We start from the raw sequence: 18,024 nt of genomic DNA on the forward strand, positions 1-18,024 counted from the left end.
TGGAAATGTAAACTGGTACAGCCACTATGGAAAACAGTATGGTGGTTCCTGAGAAAACTTAAGGATAGTTACCATATGACCCTGCAACCCCTCTTCTGGGTATCTTCCCCCCAAATTAAAAACATTTATTCACAAAGATAAATGCACCCCCAAGTTCTTGCAGCATTATTCACGGTGGCCATGACAAGGAAACAACCAAAGTGTCCTTTGATAGATGATCGTATAAAGAAAATTTGGTACCTATGATACTATTTTATTTTTAAAAAATACATTGTCTAGTCTATTCTTCTAAATGGTGTTCAATAAATGTTTGTAAAATCAATAAATGCTCCCATAAATAGTCTTATTCATCCACTCAGTGGACTTCACTTCTAGGAAAACATGTCCTTTCCCAAACTATTCTCTAAACTCTTGGCAAATGAGCTGTAAAGGGATTTACAGTAACATTTCCTAAACTGTGCTCTTTGGAATCTTAGATTTGCAAAAATTCTTTAATAAGTAAAATCTAAGAAAATGATCTGTAGTCAAGTACATTTTAGAAAACTCCGAGTTCCACAAAGTAAAATAAATTTATTTAAATGAATGACTTCTTAGAGCCTAAACTCTGATAATATGCATTGTGAATATTTAAGAAGGGAATAATTACTAGTATTTATCAAATTTATTTTACTACCAATCCTGTTTAGAGAGCATACCATTAATTTCTTACAAAGCAAAATGCATCAAAATGCAATTTGGAACATTTTTTATCAACAGTATATTTTCTAATTCTGTACCTGAAAAATATCTGGTTTTTATCTGGAAGTAGTTTTATCTCTCCCATTACCAATCCCACTCTAGATATTAATTTCTCAGGATTGCTCTATTTTGAAACTCTCTAGAATGTCAGGCCTACTGTCTTTCAATGGGATTGCTTAATTTCTCAGGATTGCTCTATTTTGAAACTCTCTAGAATGTCAGGTCTACTGTCTTCAAAAGTTGCGGGGTGAAATAAAAACCTATGTCAGAAAACTTTTTACATTAGAGTTATTGGGGAAAAGCATAAATGAATAAATGATAACAGTAGTATGGTGTGATACCAAATAGGCCATCCAAGTAGATTGGAACTAAATATCTTGCTTCTGCCTTAGGATCAAGGTTAATTTTAAGCAGGTCGGAATGGGAAAGAGATAACACCAAAGTTAGTCACTAAGTTCTCTTTTATTTCTCTCTGATCTTTACTACTATTCTCCAAACTTTCTGCATGTATTAAACATTCGCATTTTATAACCAGAGGCTCAAACTGACTGAAGCAAACTCTCCAGGGCAGGGGGTTTAGGAATCTGTATGCAGAAAAGATGATTTGTCAGTTTAAGAAGTTTTGCACTTTGAGCCCCAATTGTGAGGCTTGCCTGGCCACTCCTGGCCATGACCCCCACTTTCCTATCACATCCATGATAATCCTGATGGAGAATCAGAACTCATTTTCTGCTGTATGTATCTGCTTTGCTTCAGATTCTGATTGGGTAATATGTGAGCCAAGTGTCTCATTCAGATTTCTGATTTATATCTATTAATATTTTAGAGACATTAACCTGAATGAATTCTCTCTAGCATTAATCTTGTCAGAGCATCTCAGAAGAAAACATCTGCTAATATTTTAATTAAATGCTACTGAAGAATAGTTGTGGAAGGGAATTTTAAAAATTAGTTAAAATAATTTAAAAAGTACCAAAAAAAGCAGTAACTTAAAAGTATGATCTTTATACTGTTTCTACCAGCTATATAGTTCTCCTGCTTGGAAGCCACTAGTATGTTATGGAACCTTCTGGAAATATTCTAAAAAATGTTTATGTAATATCTGTGTGCATATTTCTTTTACCTAAAGATATCATGCTATATATACTGCACTGATCTTGCTTTTTTCACCTAACTTACCTTGGAGATTGTTACAGGTTGAATTGTGACCCCTTGTCCCACAAGTATGTTGAAGTCATAACCCCCAGTATCTCAGAATATTACCTTATCCTATATAATAAAGAGGTAATATGCAAATTGACCATCATTCCAACACACAAGATGGCCACCCCCATTGGGATCGCACCTAAACAGGCAGTTGAACATCTCTCAAGATTGGAGAGAGTGCAGGATGGGCTTAGGAACAAACCCCCAACCCCACCCCATGCACAAATTTCATGCACTGGGTCTCTAGTATTGATAGAAAGCTGCTTCATGCTATTTGACAGTTGCATAGTATTCTATTACATAACTGGACCAGAATTTATTTACTTAGTCTTCTATTGATAGACATTTAAGTTATTTTGAAACATTGTCACTAAAAAAATTGCAAAATTAATAACCTCATTCATATATGTGTCATTTCACACATGTGTAAGATTATCCTGGGCTAAATAATAATAGTGAATATTTAAATTGAAATGTTTTGTACATGAACAAGTGAGAAATTATTGTGACTGGAGTGGTTCCCTTACCACAAACAGAGGTTATGATAACATTAAACTGAAGCCAATAAGGATGCTAGATGAGAGGACTTAGTCCTAATTCCTCTCCCATCCTTCCCCCTAACCATCCACCAGCTGACAAACCTCCCTTCTTTTCTCTGGACCTCTGCTACACCTGAGTTTTTAGTTTTATACTTAAGTTCTTAGGGTGGTCATAGGGATCAAATTACAAATTTTGTGTGTATGTGAAAGCAATTGCCCAACATAAATAGGGATTGCTATTGCCTCTCCTTTAAAGCAATGTTTGATAATTTATTATGCCTTCCCTCCACATTCTACACACACACACACACACACACACACACACACACACACACACACACTTGTACTTGGCTATATACCCATTTCTCACATTTGTTTCCATGTTCCTTACTGTTTTCTTTGTTTCAGAGCTTTTGTGTGCTAAATTTTTCATCAATAAAATTTATTTCCTGAAGGGGTCCTGAGGATTTACTTTTAGGGAATACAGTTTCTATGAACTAACGTCTCATCCTTCCTCTTTCTTCTTTTCTCAAATTAGAATAACTGTTGGTAATATATTTTTTAACCAATGGATTGGGGGGGAAATCAGTACAAGATAATCATCACAGCTAATCCATGATGAGGTGATCCTGCCTTGTTTTCCTAGGTTATAAAAATTTTCTTTCCAGGCAGTGTTTAGGGTTAAAGTTCTGGTCACATGATTATTCTTCTTAGTATCCTCAGCCTTGTAGCCTGCCAAGAACTGTCAGAAGCAAGAGTAGGCTGTTGTTTATAGGATATAATTGGTGAAGTGCTAGTTAGAGCCCTTTACACATCTCCCCTAGAGCATTCCAAAGTACTTAAAATTCCTACCTTCACAGCCAATGCTTTCTCTTGCTCAAATGTAAATAGCCTGAAGAGATATCATAATAAACCATTATCAGTCATCAGCAACTCAGCATGAATTGGTGTATGAAATCTTTTCTCAGATGACCAAGAAATGAGAATTCAACCCAGAAGCTTCCACTGAAGTGGGCTGTGGGTGCTGCTGCTGCCGCTGTGAGAAGTGCAGTCTGGTGAGGTGCACTTCCCCCCTCTCTTTTCACTGACCAGGAGCTTCTTAGGAGGGAGGAAGTCCTGTGATTAGAGCCATTTACAGAACTGAGCTAAAAGGATCTTCACTTGTGCATAGGATCAACTCCAGGCAAAAGCATGAAGAGGTAGCTGTTGAGTTTTCCTAAACTTTCAATATAACAAGTGTAAGAAGATTCTGGCAAAGCTCAGAGAGTATCTGGCAGTCAAAATGGTTCATCACACTAACGCATAATGTTGGGAGGGCCTGTTTTTTGAACCAACTACTTACTGAGGTAAATGTATTCTTGCACTCTCCTCTGTTTTCCCTTTTCCCTATTTCTCTGGCCAGAGGGTGGGATGAGGGGAAGGTTGGGGATATTGATCTCCATCTATTATTATTATTATTATTATTATTATTATTATTATTTTGCTTTTTACTGAATATTTATGGGTAATGATGTGTCTCCTACCTACGGAAGCCCAAACCTACTGCCTGAGATCTGCTTTGTTGAGGTGCTCCATCCCTCTATACCTCCTCCCTGCCTCCTTTCCTTCCTCTCTCCCTCCCTCATCTTTCCAATTCTTACATGACTAGAAAAACTATCGGAAAAAGGGGAAAGAGATAATATCCCATCTAAACAAACCTGCCCAGACTCCCACCCCTGTGTTTCCAGAATTCACATTCATTTTGGAAGCAGTAGAGCATTATAAATTGAAAGTACTCCGTGGAGGAAACAATTACTGTGCTTGGGAACAGCCAACAAATTATAGATGGTTTCATAAATTAGATTCACCCAGAGATGTTTCAACTTCAATATTGCTCTCCCATACTGATTTATTGAACTTGTCATATCTCTTTGAGAAATGTATCTGTTATGAGAAAATTTTCTCTAAATAAAGAGCCCTCCACTTCTTATAATAGTATTTTTATTCAACTCCTGGCTCTTTCGCCTCTACCTAAAAATATGCTCAAGTCTCTTTCCAGTCTAGAATTTTAAAAGCTCCTTCTTAAATACTGTTTCCTACTCAAGTGAATGCTCCATGTCTCTCCTATTTCTTGTAAACCTCTTGACGACGCTCCATGCCCTAACCTCCCATTTATTCCTTAACACATAATATACGTCTGTGCAACTTTTGGGTATTACCTCATTTAAATTCTAAAAACCCAATGAGGTAGGCCCTACTCATACAAATGAGAATGCTGAGGCTGAGAGAGTGTTAGTATGTTGCTCAGCAAATCAGACACTGAGTGGCAACGTAGAAACTCCAGTTTCATTCTGTGGGTGCTGACAAAATCACTGCTATTTTCCATAATATGTACTGTCTCTATCAACCCAATGTAACCAATTACTACCTAATCATCATATCCCAGGGTTCATTTTCAATCTTTATCTTACTCAGTTTTCCCACAGCTTTTGTCACAGTTGGACCTTTGGACCTTTCTCCATCCTCCACTTTCACAGTATTACAGTCTGTTGGTGCTTCCACACTTCTAATTATTCTTTCTGACGTTGCTGATTTATCCTTCTTTTGTTCCCTCTTAAATGTTGGGCAAAGCTGAATTTTCTATTTCCTTCAAATGTCTTCCCTGGGTGATCCAATGACTCCTATATTCTCAACAATAATCTCAATTGCAATTCCAGTGTCCCTTTCTCCTAAGCTCCAGGTTAATTTCTACTTATAGATGCCACAAACTAGAAATATTCAAATCAACCTCATTATTTTTCATTCAAAGCCGGTTCCTCCTTTATTTTAAAATACTAGAGGCCTGGTGCACAAAATGTGTGCACTGGGAGGGGGGGGGTTCCTCAGCCTCTGCTGCACCCTCTCAAAGTCCGGGAGCCCTTGGGGGCTGTTCAACTTATGAGGAGGCGGGAGAGGCTCCCGCCACTGCCACTGCCCTCACCAGCTGTGAGCTGGCTCAGGGCTACTGGCTGAGCAGCGCTTCCCCTGTGAGAGCACACTGACCACCAGGGGGCAGATCCTGTGTTGAGTGTCTGCCCCCTGGTGGTCAGTGCACATCTTAGTGACCAGTCATCCTACCATTTGGTCAATTTGCATATTAGCTTTTTTATTATTTGGATAGTTTATTTAAATATTCAAGCTGAAGGATGGGGGGTGGTAGAGCCATTTTTTATTCCCACATTTAATCAACCGCCATATCTTGTGTATTCAAATTTTTAAATTTGAAATTTTGTCCATTTATCTCCATGACTATTTTTGCTGCTTTAACTCATATCCTCATATTATTTTATCTCTTTTAAAGTCAAGTATTGTATATTTACTTTATTATATGCTCTTTAATACTAGCCCATTTTTTTTTACATAGAAATAGATATTTGTTAAGTGAATAGATAAATATCTACCCAACATTTGTACTTCTTGAAGACCTTATTGTCTAATATTTATAAAGCACTAGTTATTTATTAGACATTATTCTAAATGCTTTAGTTATACTACTTTATTTACTCTTCACAAATTTCTTCTAAAGTAGGTACAATTATTATTCCCATTTTAAAGATGGGGAGTCAGACATGGAGAAGTGAACTGACTTGTCCAAGTTTAGAGTGGAACTAGATCACAGTTTGGCTTTAAATCCATGCTTTGTCGCACTTATGCTCCCTTTTGCTCTGTTTCTATGTATTATAATGAGATCCTAATTATTTTTCCACAATAGCTATGAAACTATAATATAAATTCACAAATTTATAGATCTGGAACTAAATTCATATTCTCAGTTTCCCCCAAACCCTCATCTTAACCTAGACCAATTCACAACCAAAATTAATTCAGAGTTTAAAGGGAAACTGGAGATTACATTAGGGTCCACTGGTCCAACAGCATGTGAGAGGCAAAAACCCAGCATGACTCCTATAACTCAAGGCAAAATTAGAGCTTGGGAGCAGGATCTGGGCCCCTTGGTGAGTACTGGCCCTGCCATGTTGGACCATGGGTTACATTCAGTTGAAAAGACAAAACTATAAGGCAGGACAAACATAGTGTGAACTGACGTTTAGGACAAGGGGAGTAGATGGTTTAGACCCAGTGAGTGGAGATAAAAGAGCAGTCCACATGGAGGAATGGATTAATGCCAACAAATATAAAGGGGTCAAGTATACAAAGAAACTGGGAGCCAAGGTAGATCATGGGTGAGAGAGAGGCGGCGAGGAGACAGAACAGAATGTGTGCCAGAGACAAGCGTGCCTTCCAAATCCAGGGGAAATCACTTTAGATGTCTATGCTCTGTGGTGGAGTGGAAATATTTTTGAACTGATTATCACGAGACCTGCATTATAAGTCAGTTCTCCCTTCAATCAGAAGTGTAATCCTGGAAGAGCTACTTAGACTAACTGAAACTCACTTTTCTTATCTGTAGAATTAGACTTCAATATGATGACCTCTGATAGCTATATACTAGTAACCTTTACACATTAGTCTTAAAGTTTTTATATCATGAATTCTTATTAACAAAAATAATAATAATAAAATAAAATAAATAAATCTAATCAAATATCCCCAATTAGTCCCAGGGAAACACTCCAGATTCTGGCAACCTGTATGCCTCCAATGCAAAACTGTGAGTTTCTGTCAGCAGTGAATCTGCATATTCTTCAAAGGCAAGTGTCAGAATACTCTGGAGATCTCTGGAGGTACTAAAACATCAAGGAACATTTTTTTAAAATATATTTTTACTGATTTCAGAGAGGAAGGGAGAGGAAGAGAAAGATAGAAATATCAATGATAAGAGGGAATCATTGATTGGCTGCCTCCTGTATGCCCCCTACTAGGGACCCAATCCGCAATCCAGAAATGTGCCTTTGATCGGAATTGAACCTGGGATCCTTGAGTCCACAAGCCAATGCTCTATCTACTGAGCCAAACTAGCTAGGGCAAGAAGCCTTTTTATAGGGAACTATTGCCTACTCAAGAAAATGAACAAGAAGGAGAAAGATAACATTTGCATATAAATCCATCTATAGAGTAAATTTAATTATTATGTCATTGATGTGTATAATCATGGCAAAGCCAAAATGGTCTATAAACACATCTTTGGCATTATCAGAGTTCTAACCTTGAAGTTAGACAAATTAATTAAACAACTTGCCATTCAAATGACCTTAATTAGGTAAGTTCTATATGCTAAATTCCTATAAGAAGTGGCACAGGTTATAAAAATAGATGAGTAAAACTCAGTCCCCTACACAGTAGGAGAAGTGAGCATTGCATGTAAGTAACCATCAAGCAAGGTGGAAAGAGAAGATACCTAAGAAAAATACCAAGGGCTGCGAAAATTCTAAGATAGAAAAATTATTTCTGCACTGAGCAATTCATTATTTCTTGTGATAATAGCTAAGTCCAGGCCAAATTCCTGCCCTGGAAATTTCTTTAAACATAGTCTACTTGTGAGCCCACTAGTGGGTTTTGGCTTACAAGAGACAGAGAGGTCTGAGTGAGACGTTAACTCAGTGACAACTATAGTGGGCTCTAAGGACACCCAGAAACAAAGCAGAATACTTCTCTAACTCTTAATTACAAATTTTTAAAAAATCTAATGTCTTCTAGCCTGTATCTAAGCCATAAACTTCTAGGAACATAAAAGCAAGCCCTGGAAACAAGAATCGTAAAATATTTGTATTGACAATATATTGTTGCAATTTTCTCGAGAATGAAAATATTTTCTCAATAAAGATTTTATCATAAAATGGAAACTTATGTGTTAGGCTTCTGTTTTCTTAGCCAAAATCAATTTACAATAAGATTATATGCATGAAGGAATTTATAACAGATACTTTAATAGAAAATCAAGTTCAACACAGTTATTGAGAATTATACTAGTAGTAAATAATACCTCATGCTCAAATAACTGGGAACTCTCTACTTTTCATATCAGATGAAACTTGTGGTTTAAGAAGTCAATTTTCTTTATTCTGTTCAAGGACTAAAAAAAGTTACAATAAATCTCTTATGATAAAATTTGTCACACTGGCCATGCAGAACATGTATCAGGCAACTCTGTAAAAACATATTTCAGTCACAACCTCCAAATTAGAATTTATATATATATATATATATATATATATATATATATATATATATATATATAACTTTATATATATATAATGTGATATATATAAATTTATATATATATAATGTGATCATGTGACTATACAGAGATGGTGGCTGCCTACAAGCTAAGAGGCCATAAAATGTAACCTACTTTAGGGACACCTTGATTTTAGACTAACCAGGGTCCAGAGCTGTGAAAAATAAATGCATACTGTTTAAGTTGCCCAGTATGTGGTATTTCGTTATGACAACCTGAGCTAAGACATTAGCTTACAATTAAATTCAGCAGGGGTAGCTTTTGAGGCCAGTCTCTGAGGTTGGTCCTGACCTTAGGAGGGCTCTTCTTAGCATGTGCAAGCGCTGGCTCTCTCTCTCTCTCTCTCTCTCTCTCTCTCTCTCTCGCTCTCTCTCTCACTGAATCTCTCTAGTGAACTGACTGGCCTGTGGTCCTGCTATTATTTTTGAGTAACACTTAGTTTAATAAAGTGTTAATTTTTAAAATGTATACAAGCCAATTAAGAAAATTTTAAAAACCAATTGAACTAAAATGGGGGCAAAAAAGTGAACAGGTGGATTTAAAAAGGAAATATAAATGATTTTTAAACATATAAAAGATTGTCAACCTGACTTAGAATTTAAAAAAAAAGATACGCATTAAACCTATACAAAAATTATGTTTTCATGTGTATGTTTAGCAAAGATAAAAAAAATTGATAACATAATCCCAACATTGCTGCTAGTAATATAAATTGTTACAATAATCTCTGAACAGTGCTTTGTCAGTAATGCCTATCAAAATTGCAAAAGTCCATATCTTCAAACCACTTCTAGGGATTCATCCTAGAGACATACTGGCATATGTGGAAGATGACATATGTCCTCATTAGTAATGACCACACTGTTTGTAATAGTAAAAAGCTGAAAACCTTCCAATAGGGTTTTTAAAAAAAATAAATTGTGGTGTAAGTTTGTGGCTGATTCCGTCAATAGCCCCATTTCTTCCAACTTTCCCCTCTCCAAGCCCATTGCCACATGCCCTGTGTTTTTGCGGTGTTCTTCCATTGTGACCGGGTGTAATCCCCAGCTCCTTGGCTTTAGCATCTCATTTGCTTTGGCTGACATGACAGCACGTTGACGAATGTGACACAAGCAGAATTTTAAAGGGGACTTACATGGATTCAGCTTGCTTGCCCTTGTGCTTCTACGTTGTCATGAGAAGAACATGCCAAGCCTCTTCCTCTGGTCGTGGGAGGGAGATAATAGCCATTGGGAGCAGCACTGTTTTCAGATAAGCCCAACCTAGGGCAGAACACACCAGTCAATTCACAGAAGGATGAGCAAGCCCAGAGCAGCAGAGTTTGCCAACCAAATTATTCAATCAGGTTATTCAATCCTCAACCAATTTACAAATGCATAAGTTATACTTATAAAGAATTGTTGTTTTGAGTCAGAGTTTTTGTGTGTGTTTTTTAAAAATATATTTTATTGATTTTTTTACAGAGAGGAAGAGAGAGGGACAGAGAGTTAGAAACATCGATGAGAGAGAATCATTGATCAGCTGCCTCCTGCACACTCCCTACTGGGGATGTGCCTGCAACCAAGGCACATGCCCTTGACCGGAATCAAACCTGGGACCTCTCAGTTCGCAGGCCGATGCTCTATCCACTAAGCCAAACCGGTTTTGGCTTGAGTCAGAGTTTTGAGGTGGTTTATTGCACAACAATAGATAGCTCAATACCCTAAAGCAATGAATACCGTCTACCAATAAAAGAGTTATTTATCATGCTATTAAGGAATAATCTCTGAGTTTTATAGTTCAGTTAAATAAAATGAAGAACACTGTGTAGTGTCTAATTATTTGTGAAAATAAATTTGCATACATGTGTATAAGATATAATTGGAAAGCTACAGACGGAAACCTGATAAAAGTTGGCTGTCTATGGACAGGTGACCTGGAGAGCTGAGGAACAGGAGTGGAAAGAGACGTCTTCTTTGTATACCTTTCTGTCACTTTTGAATTTTCAACTATTTAAGTGCTTTGTATATTAAAAAAAATAAATAAACTATTTAAAAAACTGAGGCTATTCACTGCACTCTAAATTCTCCTAGCATCTGATAGAGAAGAAAAATTCTAAAATCAAATTTTTCTTCCTTCCCAAGTGACAATTTTTTGCTTGAATGATTGTAGGATTCCTTTCTTTTCCTTTGCATTGGGAGTTTCAGCAATATTTATCTAGGTGTACAAATATAATTTGTTATTTCTTGGTAGCTAGAATATATATGGAAAGAACCCTTAAAACTCAATCATAAGAAAACAAACAGTCCAATTTTTAAAAAATGGGCAAATGAATTGATCAGACGTTTCATGAAAGAATATAAACAAAAGGCAAATAAGAACACTAAAAGGTGCTCAATGTCACTGATCAAGTAAAAGCATAATGAGATACTACTGCACACCTTTTAGACACCTACAATTAATAAGTTTAACCATATCAAGCATTAGAAGGATGTGGAGCAATTAAAACTCTTTTTCACTGCTGGAGGTAATGTAAAATGGTACAAACCACTTTTCAGAACAGTTTGTCAATTCTTAAAAAAGTTAAAAATTAATCTAGCATGTGTCTGAGCCATTCCATCTCTTGGTATTTCTCCAAGAGAAATGAAAGCATCTGATCACACAAAGGCTTGAACATGAATGTTTATCACACCTTTATATGTGATAGCCTCAAACTGGAAATAGTCCAAATGTCCATTGACAGGAAAAGGAATAAACAAAATGTCCTATGTTCAGATCATGGAATAGTATTCAGCAAAAAATGGGAATAAATTGGTGATACTCATAACAGCATGGATAAATCTCAAATTAACTGTGCTGAGTGAAGGGAGCCAGATAAAAAAAGAGCACCTACTTCATGGTTCCATTTATATAATATCTAGAAAATTCAAACTAATCTATAGGCACAGAAATAAAATTAATGGTTGCCTGAGGGAGCATGGATGGAAGGATTATAAAAGGTCATGATGAAACTTTTGAGGGTGATGAATATATTCATCTTCTTGGCTGTAATGATTGTTTCAAGGGTGTATACAAAAGTCAAAACTTGTTAAGCTATACCCTTAAATTACATGCAAAAAAACTAAAAAAGAAATCAAATGTTAGAATGTGTAAAGCTGAGTAGTAGGTGCATAGATTTTCGTTACACCCTTCTTTGTTGTTGAGTACGTGTTTTTTATTTTTAATAGCAAAAATATTTTAATTAGCCCTGGCTGCTTTGCTCAGTGGTTAGAGTGTCTACCTGTGGACCTAAGGGTCACAGGTTCAATTCTTGGTCAAGGGCACATACCTGGGTTGCAGGTTTGATCCCTGGCCCTGGTTGGGGCATGTGCAGGAGGCAGCTAATCAATGTGTCTCTCTCACATGGATATTTCTCTCTCTCTCCCTTTACCTCCCTCCTTCCTTTCACTCTCTCTGAAAAATCAATGGAAAAAAATATCCTTGGGTGAGAATTTAAAATATATATATTTTAATTAAACAAAAAATAAAACTAGATTTCCCACCCTTGAGTTAAACTAGCAGAAACAATACATTTCCATGAAATCAGAGCCATTGTCTTCAGTTTTCAGTATACTGCCTAGAAGCACTCATTAGACACTCCAAATTATTTATCCAATAAATAATACATACATCTGAATGCATGTATAACTAGTGCTTATGTTGTTATTTTAAAGAAGCTTTCAATTCTTTATGTTAAACCCTAAAAGTTATGGAACAATTTTAGAGTGATTGCCCATAATGTGGAGACTGGCTGCTGAGATGACCAGAAACCTCTATAATATAAAGTAATCAGCACCTTATCCTCAAAGGATATGCTCCAAGTCCCCCACCAAACCCCAAATACACTGTTTTTTCCTATACATGCATACGTATGATAAAGTTACACTGATAAATTAGACAGTTTCCTGGATAGAAAATTTGTTCTTACTGTAGATCTTAGCAACCTCAGCACATGACTCTTTTTCTTTTATGAAGTCAAGAACTTTCACCTTTTCACTTAAAGGAAGCACCTTACGGCTTCTTTGCGGCATATCCAAATTGCCAGCATTGTGCTCTGGGGTCATTACTTAAGTAAAATAAGGATCACTTGAACAAGTATTTCAATACCTCTGTAGTTGATCTGATGGTGCAGATAGCTACTGAGATGGCTACTAAGTGACTAGCTGGCTGGCAGCATACACAGCACCAGGAGGCTGAACAAAGGAATGATTCACATCCCCGGCAGGTTGGAGCAGAACAATGCGAGATTTCATCACGTTGTTCAGCTCAGCACACAATTTAAAACTTATTAATTATTTATTTCTGAAAATTTTCATTTTATATTGGACCATGGTTAACCGCAGGTAACTGAAACTCCGGAAAGAGAAACCACAGATGAGGGGGGCTTTGATTTCAGGCAGCTTGCCCCAGCAAAGGCCTGTGGGCTGTTTGCAGGTGGCGCCTGTCTGACTATTGAACACCTATTGGTCAGTGTCTGTGCCACACTAGTTGTAAACTATTTTGAATATCACTCCTTTGCAAATGTCATCCCATCAACATTTCTTGGGTTCAAATAGCCGTTGAGGCCACACATTCCTTCGGTAGGCTTTTGTTCAAATTCAGTATAGGCATTCTTTGGCACGTACTCTGCACCCAACTCCTTTATCCTACCATCACTCACATTGTTCAGGCCACATGGTTTGACACTGGCTTGATTTTGGATTCCTAAACTCTTTCACTTCCACTTTTGTTCACAACCAAGGTAATGTGATAAATTCCTATTAAAAAAATACGTATTATTTTCATCCTCTCGTCCTGGGTTTTTATAAGGGGATCTAAAACAAACTTTAAAAATATTCATTGATTGGCTTTGAATATTTCAAGAAGTGCTAGCAGGAAACTTACTGACCTGTGTACGGTAGCTTGCTGGATAAGACTTATAAAACAGATTAGAGAAGCCTGTGTCACGATTCCAGGCTTTGGCTCATGTTCATCTGCTTAACCTCTGCCATGGACATGCAGTAGACTGATTGTCAATGTGCCAGGATTAGAAAAATTCCACACACACCTCCCATTCACTCCTTCATTTTCAGCTTTTAATATTAGGTTTCATGTTTTAAAATATTTTTAAAACCATTTTTATTTTTTAATTACAGTTGACATATGTTATATTAGTTTCAGCTGTACACAATAGTGACCAGATATTAAACGATCTTTGCAATAAATCTCATACCCATTTGACATGATAAATAGTTATTAGAATAATATTGACTATATTCCCTATGTTGTACTTAACATCCCCATGACTATTCTGTGACATCCAATTTGTACTTCTAAATCCCCTCACCTTTTCACCCATTTAAAATGATAAATGTTTATATTCTGAACTCCATACTGAATAAATTACCAAAATTTATAGATTCTATCTCTTAAATACCTATATAGGTGGTTTTCGACTTTTTAAAAAGCAATGTTTCATTTTTAAAACAAATATTTTATAAAGTCCACTCTTTATATAAAACATACATTTACACATAAAGTTTAAAATATGTATTTATTAACTATAATATAAAGGGAAAATATAAAAGAATTAAATATTAAGTGATATGTAGTATAACATATAACCATTTCAGCATAACTATAGAAGACCCAGTGAAATTATAATATAATTTTACCTATTTATAAATAGGCTAGGGTTTAAGAAAAATTAGACAAATATTCAATAAATATTGAAGATAATGTTTCTTTATAGTAGACATTTTGAAATGAGAATCACTGTAAATGCAATAACTGCAAATGAATACAGATACAGTTGGGTTGTATTACTGATTCAGATAGGATGAGTGACATAGCTGTTAAAGATAAAATGCTGGTAAAGGTGCAAACAAAGTAATATATATTCTTCCTTCAACGAACCTGGTAGCCACATTTCTGGAAAATTCAGTATTTATTAAAACCATACTATAAGTATTTGTAGTTTAAAAATAAAATGAAGTTCTATATCGGATGAGATTATTATAATCAAGTTTTACATCTATAAGAATGTCTAGATGGATGTTTAAAAGTCATGTGGAAGCAGAATTTTTTATTGTATGCTATATCCCCTAATTATAGCCTGTCTAATATCCTGGCTTCTACACACTAAATGGCAGTAGCTCTCTCCAATCATTGTGACAGAAAAATGCCTCCACGAATATCAAAATGCCCACTAGGGGCAGTGTCACCCTGTTGAGAACCACTGATCTGTATAATCTGGTCCTACCTTGACAGTCTTTTGCAGCTGCTTTAGTTTGGTTCTTCAACATCTGTCACTCAGTCAACTTTTCTGCCTGTCTTGAGTCTTCTCTTCCTATAATTCACCCCAAAACAGGTAGCAAAGGTGTTCTTTCTAATATGCCCACCTGATCATGTCATTTTCTATGCACATCTTCAGGGGCTCCCAGGCAATCTAGGATGAAGTCAAACTTTTTAGCATGGAAAGTAGTTGATCCCACCGTATTTCAGATCTGTCCTGTACCACTTCTTCCAGTGTGTGCTGTGCTCTTCCCCACTTAGCGTACAGAACTGAACAAGGTCTCTGTCTTTTCACCAACTTGCCTATCTTTTTTTTTTTAATCTGGCAAATTCTTGATAAGAATTCAAATGCAGTCAAGCTTGACTTCCACACTGATGCCTTCTGCAGACACTTTGCCACCCCTCCTTTGGCCCCTGCACACACCATATGTATTATGACTGTTAGAGGATCTGTCTCTGAATTCCCTGATGGCAGGACTTTTTATCTTATGTACTTTGATATCCTGAGGACATCAAATAGGTGGAGAGCAAATGGTAAGGTCTTAAAATGTTGAACACTTAAAATTGAATGATCCTTTAATGTTAGCTATTTGGGGAGTTCTGCCAGTTGTTTTTCTTTACCTTTTAATATTGTCTCATCCTTGAAGAATCACATATATCCATCCACTTTAATCTCTCCAGTCTGTTATTGCCATTTATTTATTTATTTATTTAGAGTGGGAGAGAGAAGAAAAGACAGAGGGAAACATCAATGTGAGAGAAACACATAGATTGGTTGCCTCTTGCATGTGCCCTGACCAAGGCCCGGCCAGCTTAGGAGCCTAAAATGATGTATGTGCCCTTGACCAGAATCGAACCCAGGCTGAGGCTCTATCCAAAATCGGCTAGGACTGTATAGCCTTTTAACTTTGTTCTTTCTTTAGTACTTATTTAATTTCCAGTGAATTTTGAAATATCTTTGTTATAGTTTTCTTCTACTCCCATTGTACTGATTCATGAAACAAATGTTTTTGACCCATTCCCTAATATATATTTTACTTAATTGATATACCTCAGACAAGAAGCCTATTTCTTTCAAAAGTGATTTGAAATAAACTCGTGAGAATTTCTTTTTAATCATTAACAAATTTTAAAATTTATTTTTCCATGCATATGTGTATAAAATAATATACCGTATATGTAACTGGTTTGTTTTTTTCCTCCCTGAATCAACCCTCAACCTAACTGTTCTGGTTGTAGGTGTTGGTCCATGGTTTTATGGCATATGTGCTTGATGTTCACCAATACTTGATTTTGTTTTAGATATCTTTCAGATTTCAGAGTGTTAAACTTCATTAATTCCTCTGCTAATTTAAGTCAGACACCGATATTAACTAGTCTTAAAGAATGCTGGATCACATTGCTTTTCTCTGCTAGTTACCATGAGGGTGGCCCTAATCACTCATCTTTTTAAAATATACTACATTATTTCTTGCCTTCCCAGGACTTAGCAGCAAAATTTCAATAATTTATTAATGAATTTCCTTTGGGTCATTAGGACAAAGATGGCTCCTGTAGGAAAAGAAATCCGCTAAATAAATGATAGTGCAGAGACATTTTCCTGGAGGCCACACAGTGACTGATTGAAATGCACTAACTTGATTCTTCTCCATTTGGGTATTCAGATCCTTCTTTTTTTTCATTTTGGAATGGAAGAATAAACGAGGAAAACTGTGCTCAGAAATCCTATCCTGCTCCAGAGCATGTAAATAACATTATGAGCAAAAATTTTCAAGCCTTCAAGAGTAAGGCAAGTAAATGCTCATGACAATCAAAATAGAATTAATCCTAGTAAGCTTTTCTCCGTTGAAGGAAATGTCTTTAAAAAGTGCTTACTGATCTGTCTTTTAGTAGGGCAGTTAAAAAAATGTGGTGTAACAATCCACAGTAAGGAATATTTTGCAGTCTTTAATAAAGAAGAAAACATACCTATATGTATGGACATAAAAGGATATGTGGTTGTTTTAAAGTGAGAAAAGTCATGGATAATTCTATGATCCCATTCATATAAAAACAGAAGTTAAAATATATACATAGAGGAGATTGGAAAGGTACACACACATGAAACTGCACTCCACCTTCTGCATTGAAGGCTTTTGTTTTTGTGGTTGTCCCACCAGATAATGAAGTCCTTTTATTGCCAGATTTTATAAAGGATGATCAACATTCAATTAAAATTTCATGTAAACAATGAATTATTTTAGTACAGGTACATCCCAAATATGGCACAGGACATATTTATACTAAATATATATATATATATATATATATATATATATATATATATATATATATACACACACACACACACAATAGTTATTGTCTCACTGAAATTCAAATTTAATTGAGGATCCTGAAATTTTATTTGTCAAATCTCACAATTGTATTTAAGGAGACCATAAGCAATTCATCCTTGTACTATTGTTACTAGCACAGCTAGTTACAGAGATATAGCGGGTATACCGTAAATGGTGAGAAGAACTAAGGAGAGCACAATAACACCAGATAGTTTTGCTAAGTGTGCTCCACACTTTATCTTAACTCTCATGGAAATGCCCCCAAGTTTTAGCAGTGTTCTTATTTTACAGATTAAGAAACAGAGGTACGTCGAAGTCACACGGTGGGTGGTAGAGTTAGAAGTGACCCCGTTTCTGGGTCCTGGTTCAGCAGTCAACGTCAAGGCCAGCTGCAGGGAGGAGGGAGAGGAAGAAAAGGGGGGAAAGAGCCAGGGAGGAGGCTTTGGAGGAGCAGCGTAGGGCTCTGCACACATGCCTCCGCCTTGCCTGGACGTGGAATGTGGGATGTACACGAAAGGCAGGCAAATCTGGGCCCGGTCCCCACCTCCAGCATCCACTGGAAAAAGTTACAGTAGTCACCCCCTTATCTACAGTTTCCCTTTCCAAGGTTCCAGTTACTCATGGCAACCCAGGTCGGAAAATACTAAATAGAAAATTCCAGAGACAAATAATTCATAAGTTTTAAATCGTGCGCCTGTTCAGAATGATAAAAATCTCACACCATCCTGCCAAGAACCATCCCTTTGTCAATGCGCCC

Source organism: Pipistrellus hanaki (assembly GCF_964339955.1).
Source record: "Pipistrellus hanaki genome assembly, chromosome: 7".
In the NCBI taxonomy this organism is placed as follows: Eukaryota; Metazoa; Chordata; class Mammalia; order Chiroptera; family Vespertilionidae; genus Pipistrellus; species Pipistrellus hanaki.